Here is a 9,383-nt window from a genome sequence, read left to right as displayed (position 1 = left end):
AGCACTGCCCAGGGCTTTATCTAAAGCTCCATTCGGAACAGTATTCAAAGCATAAAGCGTAACCAATTGATTGCTAATTGATATTGATGTGTCGATTATTTTATGATTATTCTTTATGATCGTTAAATTTTGATATACCAAAAGGCGAGCGAGATCGAACACCAAACTTGATTCAAATTTGTAGATCACTTTGAACAATCAAGCCACTCCCTGAGTACTTCTCAGGCCTTGTCTTACCTTGTCTTCAGTTGGATTGTTATAATTTAATAACTACACGGGAGGGCAAATTAAGTCTGTAGTTCGGGTACCACAAAAACCACTTAAAGACGCTTTCTTTAATTGCCCCCAAAACGAAGATTTGGTTTTTATTTTTCGAGAAACCTGTGGGGTAGCTTTCGGCTGCGGATGTGGCTGTGACTGTGGCTCTGCCTCCAGCTGCTGGCCAGCTCCATGGACAGACAGTCATTTGTGTGAAAATCATCGTAGCATGAAGCGTTGTCAAATACCGTTTGTTGCGGGGGTCGGTCCACTCTCATGCTTTTGTTTCGGCCATTTCAAGGTCTGTACAGAAACCGTCTGTTGGGTCAGACCTCCCTCCATTGACCAGAGCAGAGCTCTAACAATGCGGGTTCTGGCATCATTTTCATAGAAACGGCATTAGAAGTTACTCATACGCAGCGTGGGTTGGATAAGATTAACGAAAGCCCACATAGACATAGCTCATCCTCCCCATTCTCACTTGACTCTTTGCAGACAGCAGAATGAGCTCTAACAACTGCGGTTTCATCGATCCGCAGGGCCAGTTGAGCGCAGCCCTCGCTAATCGGGACATACGGGAATTCCACACTGCCCTGGACAGCGGTGCCCAGGCCAATCGCCAGGTTGATCGAATGCCTCTCAGGTGGGCTCCTGCATTCAGCTGCTGCTCAAATACGGAGCCTCTCCGAATTTGGTGGATCAGGGCGAGTTCACGCCCCTCCACCATGTGCTGAAGAATAGAAAGATTGAGGCAGGCACTAAGCTGGAGCTGATCCGAATTTTTCTGAAACAACCACAGTTGGACATTGACAGCTATCGGAACGGGCAGGTATGCCAGATGCTGAGGGATCAGTATCCAGAACTGCCGTTGCCGGAGCTGCGCGAGGCCGGAGCAGAGATCGACTGCGAGCGACTCCTCCGCACGCTGCGGGACGCAGACGAGAACCAGTTCGAGCAACAGTTCGCGGAGTACCACCAGAACGTCAGCGGAAACGCAGACAACCAATGCAATGCCAACAAGGAGGAGTATCAGTCCCTGCTGGCGGAGAGCAGCGAGCCTTTGAGGCCATCCTCGAGACGGGCATCAACATTAAACCTTCAAAATTGAGCGACATCAGCCCCGTGGAGTTGGCCGTAATCTGGGGCAACCACAGGGCGCTAGAGAAGCTATTGAAGCATCCGCAGCTGAGGCTGACATCGCATTCCAAGCTGCTGAACGCGGTTATCAGTCGCCTGGGTGAGCAGCCGCTGGACATCAATGAGGCGGACAAGGCTGGCGTGGTGCCACTCTCCTATGCGGTCAAGTATTGCAACACAAAGGTGGCACAGGAGCTTCTACGGCAGGGAGCGTACATCGGGGCGAGAAGCTCGTTCGGAGATCTTCCCATACAGGAGATGGACCCGAAAGTGCTGGAGGAGCACTTCGATTCCTGCATCACCACCAACGGGGAGAAGCCCGGTGACCAGAGTTTCGAGATCATCATCAACTACAAGAATCTGATGAGACGCCAGCGAGAGCCCGGGCAGTCGGACAAGCGGAGCATTGGCCATCCTCACCAATTGGAGGACGAGATGACTCCAATCGCATACATCGCCGATTCCAAGGAGCTGCGTTACCTGCTGCAGCACCCGCTAATCTCGAGTTTCCTCTTCCTCAAGTGGCACCGCCTCTCGGTGATCTTCTTTTTGAACTTTCTACTTTACTCCCATTATCACGCATACGCTCCTTAAGTTCCACGAAAGCGACCACACGGGCCTGACTGCCCTCTTCGGCCTGTTCTCTTGGATAGGGATTGTGATCCGAGAGGTCATACAGCTTGCCATGTCGCCGCTGCTGTACTTCAGGTCCATCACGAACCTGATGGAGGTGGCTCTCATTGTCTTGTCGATCCTAACCTGCATGGAAGCCAGCTACGACAAGGAGACGCAGCGCATACTGGCCGTCTTCACCATTCTGCTGGTGTCCGTGAAGTTCTGCTTGCAGGTTGGCTCCCTGCCAGTACTCTCAATTTCGACGCACATGCTCATGCTGCGCGCCGTCTCCAGCAGCTTCATCAAGAGCTTTGCTCTCTACTCGATCTTTGTGCTTACGTTTAGTCTGTGCTTCTACATACTGTTTGGCAAGCCCCAGGTGGATTCCTCCTCTCCGAAGGACAGCACGCCAGAGCCAGCAAAGGAGGGAGAAGATGATGGTCACTTCAACACATTCTCCGTGCCCATCGAGGCGCTCATCAAGACGATTGTGATGCTCACGGGAGAATTTGATGCCGGTGACATAAAGTTTGACAGCGTCTACACTTACCTGATCTTCCTGCTCTTTGTGTTCTTCATGACCATTGTGCTGTTCAAATTCCTGAATGGTCTGGCTGTCAGCGATACTCAAGTGGGTTTGTATTTCCTTTTCTTCCTCGGCTTTATCCAACTGTTTTCTCCCCTCTCTTTTCCCACAGGCCATCAATGCCCAGGCGGAACTGAACGGCGCCATTGTCCGCACCAATCTGCTGACCCGCTACGAGCAAGTTCTCACTGGCCGAGATGAACACGCTCAGACCTCATCGTCCCGGTTGAACAAAGGCAGTCGGTTCGCTCGATGAAGACCATGAGCTAGTCACCGTTTCAATCGTAATTTTCTTCATGCTTTTCTTGAGTTTCACGCCCTCGTGGCTTTTCCCACACTTGGGACCCCACTAGGCAGAAAAGCGAAAGGAGAGAAAATCTTCACTGATGAATCGCCTGATCGGATCGGATGGGCTGTTATATACGCACAACGCATACTCATTGGCAGCATTTGCGAATCGCTGGGCTGTGAACAAGCTTGAATTGAAAGAGTGTCGGCACTTCGGTGTGCCAAAGATACATATCTTTACCCCTTGAATCAGCTCGTGTTGATTTTTCTGCCGTGCATTGCACTTTTGAGCTCAGGTCCTAAACGAGAGTCACACACCACACACATGCATATTATTATCATTATCATCATCATTATGATAATGACTGTGAGCGAACGAATGCTGATGAAGCCTCATTGTCAATGTCGAAAGTTATGGGATTGGTTAAGGAAACCCAAGGTGGGATATGAAAAGTATTGCGTTCTGCTCTGGCATAGGATCCCAGCTTTAATATGTAACGTGTCACCTACGCACGTCTGTGTATATAAATCCTGCCAAGCTAGCTGTTATTCAGCGAAGGGAAGCACACGCTTTGGGTTTCCGGCCTCTGCTCGTCGGCTATTGGAGTGATGTTCTTGCCCCCCCTCCTGCTGGTGGCCTATACGCATTATACCGCGAATGAAGTAGCGTGTCACGACGAAAATGCTTAACCGGGAGACACTGTTTATCCCTGAATAGAATTGTGGATGTGTGCTGGAAAGGTATCTCAACTCCGCCTCTGGTGTTGTCGAGGTCGTGTCGCCCGCCCTACCATGGCCATTCCAAACCGTTCGATTTATTGACGGAATGGCCCCTTTGTCCGGGGCGTCCTACATGGGGAATTTGCCAGCGAAAGCAAAGCGGTAGATTAATACATTATAAAGTTTATTCACTTACTGGCTAAAACAATAACATTACCCGCAAATACCATAATATAATCACCCACATTAAAAGAGTAGCTAAATGAAATATATGTATAAAATTCCTACAAATACTTGGCTATGTGTCATACAAACGATACACTAAACAAGTCCGAAATGGACAAACTAACTTGCTTGCTGACTCCGTAATGTTACGAAACCAATTCGAGTGGGCACTTCTCCCTCTCACTCACCGACCGAGTCTCGAATCAACTTTCATAGAGATCGGTTGTGTCGCGCTTGTGCAAAGTTGTTTTCTTTATTCTGCTTTAGCGGAGCATTCTCTTGTGTGCTAAAAATAGCATACATCGTAAATTCGGGTGCTGCTTTGTGCGGTGTCGGCAATTGGACAAAAACAAAAAACACATTTGTGAACGTTTTTACAACTGTATTCACTGCCCTTCGGGCAAGACATTCCCCTCAGTCTGCGCACAGCCGCACAAGAGGGGCAATAAAAACTTCGCTTATCAGCTACGGTATAATGAATGCGAATAGTTCATCTGACTCTCGGCTTAGAAATAAGCGGACTGATCATGAGAGAATGCTTCTAATATCAGACAAATTACCTTCTGAGATTCGTTCTGAGTACCGTTCAGAGGCTGAACGCTCTACATGCACAGAAACCACAACAACAGTAACATTCACTAGTGCCACCAACAACACCACCTACACCATGGCAACTGCTACAATAAGCAGTATCTGCCCTGCACTAAGCTTTGATAGCCAAGAAAACTCCATTTCCACATGCCCCGACGACACTGAGGCAAAAACACTTCGCACTGCTGCCGAAAAAACGGAGAACGGGAAAAAGAAAAAACGATCAGACTTTGTCATCTAAATCTAAACGAGGGAGCGGCGGCCGGGACCTGGGCTTGCCCCCACTACAAGCCAACAGGCAAACACCAATGAATTAATATTTCATTCTAGAACGCAGTTGTCTGCGTTAGTTGGGCACACACACACATAGTACATACAGTATGTCAAGAAACTCTTTACACAAAATATTTTCATTTTTTAAATTCAAAATTCTTCGTAATTATTTAATATATTTAACTTATTTTAATATTTGGTCTGTCCACCCTTAGCATTGACTACATGCTGGAGCCGTTTTTTCATCGAATTTATCAATTTTTGTAGGTCATACTCAAAGGGAATCTTTTGCCACTCTTCCAATATGAATTCTTTGAGCTGATTGCGGTTTTTGGGCTGTCTTTTTCCCACTTTCTTCTGCAAATAGGCCCACAAATTTTCAATGGGGTTAAGATCGGGACTCTGGGGTGGTGTATCAATAACTTTTCCACAGTTGTAAAGCAGCCAAGCTCTCACATTGGACTCTTTATGTTTGGGATCATTGTCTTGATAAAAATTAAATTTGGCCCTATTGTCCGTAATGAGACCAAATTTCTCCGCACTGCTTTTTAAATTTGTTTTTAAAATTTGGAGGTACTGTTTGGCATCCATTGTGTTCTCAATAAATTCAATATTTCCCACTCCTCGGCTAGAGATGCACCCCCAAATCATAACCGAAAGTTTTCCAAACTTTACAGTCGGAATGATGTTTCGGTTATCTAAAGCTGTTAACGGCTTGCGCCATACTCTGGGTGGACCATCATTGTAATATAGCATCATTTTTGTTTCGTCGCAAAATATGACGTCATCCCAATACTCTGCCGGCTTACTGATCATGTTAACAGCGAAAGTGAAGCGCTTTTCCACATTGACCGACGAAAGCAGCGGTTTTTTTCGTGCCACTCTGGAAGAGTATTTATGGCGTAGAATAACCTGGCGTACTGTTTCGTGTGAAACAACCAAGTCAAGTTCTTCGTCAAGTTCCTTGGCCAGAGTCCTGACCGATATTTGCGGATTCTGATTAATTTTCCTCATGATTATGCGGTCTGCCCGTTTGTCTATCTTCCTTTTACGGCCACCTCCAGATTTGGATTCCAGTCTCCCTTCGGTCTTCGCGCGACTTAGGACATTGTAAATTGTTTTCCTTGATACTGAAAACATGTCTACCATGTCTGCAACAGATTTGCCCAACTGGTGATTATAGTAAATCAACTGGACAACGTCAAAGCATAGTCTTTTGCCAGGCATTTTAAAAATTTCAGAAAGTTAGTCTGTAGATGTGCACCGGTCAAAATTTCGCAACCAAATCAAAGTCAATGCAAAAATAGAGCATCACTGAGCAACGCCAAAAGCATAGATTACGGTAAAGTCCCGTTTTTTCTAAGAACGAGATCAAAACAGAGCTCGAAAACGAAAAGTGTAAAGAGTTTCTTGACAGTGTCAAAAATGAGTAATCATTGTTTTTGTTGTTTTGTAAGTTACCTATTTATAGTTTTGTTATTTTTTTTTCACTAACTACTTTATAATTAATCCCTGAATGGTTATGAATTAAAAAAATTTGATAAATTTGAACCAAAGGCCATTATTTTCTTATCCAAAGTCAAAAAATTTAATTTATTTTCAGTGTGTAAAGAGTTTCTTGACATACTGTATATGCTGGCAGCGTTCCCATTCAATCTACTCGACGGCTGATGCACGCCAGTAGCCCCCGCTGGAAACTTCCGCAGATTCTGGAACGCAGAGGATGCGGGCTATCGGCGACAGGGGAATACTACTAAGCAGAAAGAGAAGGCGAGCTCATATTATTGCCAATTTAATGCAAGAAAAATAAAGAGAGTGGAGTGGGCGATGCCAAAGGCAGAAGAAAGAAAGGCCGTAAACCAAAAGAAGAAGGCCTGTCTCGCTCTCTCTCGTGGGAATTGCTTTTTTTTGCTTGGCTTTACATCTTCCTTAAGCTGCTGTTTTGGGTCACAGCCAACCTGTCATTTGTACATTGAATTGCTGCTCGAGAGGTCTCTTTGGAGTCCTCTGTTCCCCGTGTACAAATTTACATAAAATCACAGGAAGCACTTAGGATTAATAGGGGGCACTCATCCCCCTCTACTCCCTCTCCCCCTTTTGGTGGTGTCATGGGTTAAGCATTTGCTGTGTTCGGCATCCATTCGATGGAGCGCTCAAGCAGACCAGCCAGGCGGTTGACCAGAAGCTTAACGAGGCTTAAAATTTCCAAGAGGCCGCCAGCCGGCAATTGTCATTGCAGTCCCTCCAGTCGACTCCACTCCAGTCCAGTTTTTTCCCAAACTGTGCGACGTGAATAACTTTGATGATTTCTTGGCCCAAAGGCGCCCACACAATATAAATACTCCTCTTTTTTGTCAATAAGTTTATTTTCAGTCGTTACATTTACGAATAACAGGCGAGTTTTTCTACTCAAATCAAATATTAAAATTAAAAAACGAAACAGTTTTTGGTTGATGTCCTTCAGCTTCTCTGGATCAGTCTACTCAAGCCAAATCAAATATTAAAATTAAAAAACGAAACAGTTATTGGTTGATGTCCTTCAGCTTCTCTGCATCCGTCTTGGCGGCCCACAAGCGGCACCCAATTTTTTTATAGTCATCGCTGCACATGACTATCGCCCTCAAATACTCCGCCGGCACCCCAGTTTCCTCTGTCTCCTCCTCTTAACACGGTCACTTTTTTTTCCTTAAAAACGGCAGCAATTTTTTGCATTGTCTTCGAATTCCTTGAAACCATACCTCTTATTGCTGTGTAATGTTGGTTCATTACGTGGTTTCCCAAGGTGCTCAACCTTCCAATCATTTTGCCGCATAGTTTGCACTTGCAGCCATACACGGGGGGCGAAGCCTTAGGGGAAATCGGTGTTTTCAAATTGTCCTTTCCACTTTCAGTACTAAGAATGTCTTCAGTAAACATGTCTGGAGAATTAAGAAGTTATTATATGTATTTTTTTAAAATTTTACTTATTTACTTACTTAAGTCCGGATCCTCCCGAACCTTCTGCTCCTGCTTCTCCTCCACGTGGTGCACTGGCTCAGACGAATCATATATTTCATCAGAAATAGTACACTCCATATCATTGACTGTATAATCAGAAATATTGTGAATATTGTCAGAAATGTTGTCAATATTCTTCTCAATATCGTGAGTTGTGGCCGACTCCTCCGTATGACCGTGCATATTGTTGTCAATATCCTCAATATCCTGAGTTGTGGCCGACTCCTCCGTATCACCGTGCATATTGTCAATATCCTCAATATCGTGAGTTGTGGCCGACTCCTCCGTATGACCGTTCATATTGTTGTCAATATCCTCAATATCCTGTGTTGTGGCCGACTCCTCCGTATCACCGTGCATATTGTCAATACCCTCAATATCCTGAGTTGTGGCGGACTCCTCCGTATCACCGTTCATATTGTTGTCAATATCCTCAATATCCTGAGATATCATCAGAACAGAAATATTCTGCACCGGAGTAACAGGCTCAGCATACTTCGCGTGCGTCGTCCCCGCTGAATGGAATACATTATTAGAAGAATATAATATAAATGTAACTAATTTACTTACTCTTACGTTGATGGTCCAGAACAAAATTAATTACTCCTGCTGCACTTATGTCGCAAACTTGGGCTCCACCGAACGACAACGTCATGTTGGCAATTTCCTGTGCTTTCGGGCTTTGCACTTTCCGGCCTTGCAGATGGTCCCAGTATATCCCGCATAATACATTAACAAGGGCACTGTCCACCCCGTCAATTCTTACACCACCCAAATTAATGTACATCTTTGTCTTATTTTGTGTTCCTTATTTATGTTTTAAATAACGGGGCATGTATGGTTTTGGGATTTACTCATCGATAGTATTATAAGAAATACCAATGTACTCGATATGCCAACACACATTTATTCGAATACGACGATCAAGAAGGAAGAACGTTTACAGATATTTTGTTGCTATACGATACGGACCGATAAATATCACATAATTCCGCGTCTAGTTTCCTGATTTTAACATGTATAAAAATAAAAATAAAATAATTGTAAGGCAACATATATTAACCCTAACCGATCGAGATATTATACTGCAATTAGTTTTATGCGATATTATACTGCGATATGATACTGCGATAGGTTTTATGCGATATTATACTGCGATAAGTCTGAGGCGAGTTATTCGACGATCGACAAAAATAGAGAAAAGAGTGAAATAAGTTAATAAAAGAAACCCAAGAACCGCGCCAAGATGGATAAAAAGATAGATTCAGAAATGCATAAATTGTCGTGTTTCGATGAGGACATAAAGGAATTCAATCTGTTCGAGCCGTATCAGGACAAAGAGGCAGAGGAACATCTGCCGTGTGGACCGCTGGACCGGCTGGTTAGTACATTGCCTAGGGATGTTGACGACGACGACACTGAAGGTGAGTAGATTGTGGCAATTACATTGGAGCAGGTGAATCAGACTTTTCTTCCTCCAGGTATCGTCGGTAACGATGATCTGGTCAACGAGATTGGTCGCCTTCAAGCGAGCAATGAATTGCACAAAGGTACAGGCCCCCGAAAATCTTGTAACGGACGCATTGGAAGAACTGAAAATGCAAGGAAACATAATGAATGGACGCATTAACATGACTGTAAATTTACAGAAACTAAGCGACTCAGAATTTTCCATTTACATGGATGAGTATCA

At 44.8% G+C, this 9,383-nt stretch overlaps 1 long non-coding RNA gene across 1 annotated transcript; it reads right to left on the bottom strand.

Annotated features, from left to right (window-relative positions):
- Window positions 1-7,430: 7,430 nt before the first annotated feature.
- LOC117194334 lies at window positions 7,431-7,702 on the bottom strand. The gene is made up of 2 exons (XR_004474797.1): window positions 7,669-7,702; window positions 7,431-7,611 (listed from the first exon to the last, which is right to left on the bottom strand). It is a non-coding gene; the product is annotated as an uncharacterized LOC117194334 (long non-coding RNA).
- Between the last annotated feature and the right edge of the window lie 1,681 nt (window positions 7,703-9,383).

This window comes from Drosophila miranda, assembly GCF_003369915.1.
Source record: "Drosophila miranda strain MSH22 chromosome Y unlocalized genomic scaffold, D.miranda_PacBio2.1 Contig_Y3_pilon, whole genome shotgun sequence".
NCBI classification, from domain to species: Eukaryota; Metazoa; Arthropoda; class Insecta; order Diptera; family Drosophilidae; genus Drosophila; species Drosophila miranda.
This window is presented reverse-complemented; position numbering and strand designations above follow the sequence as displayed.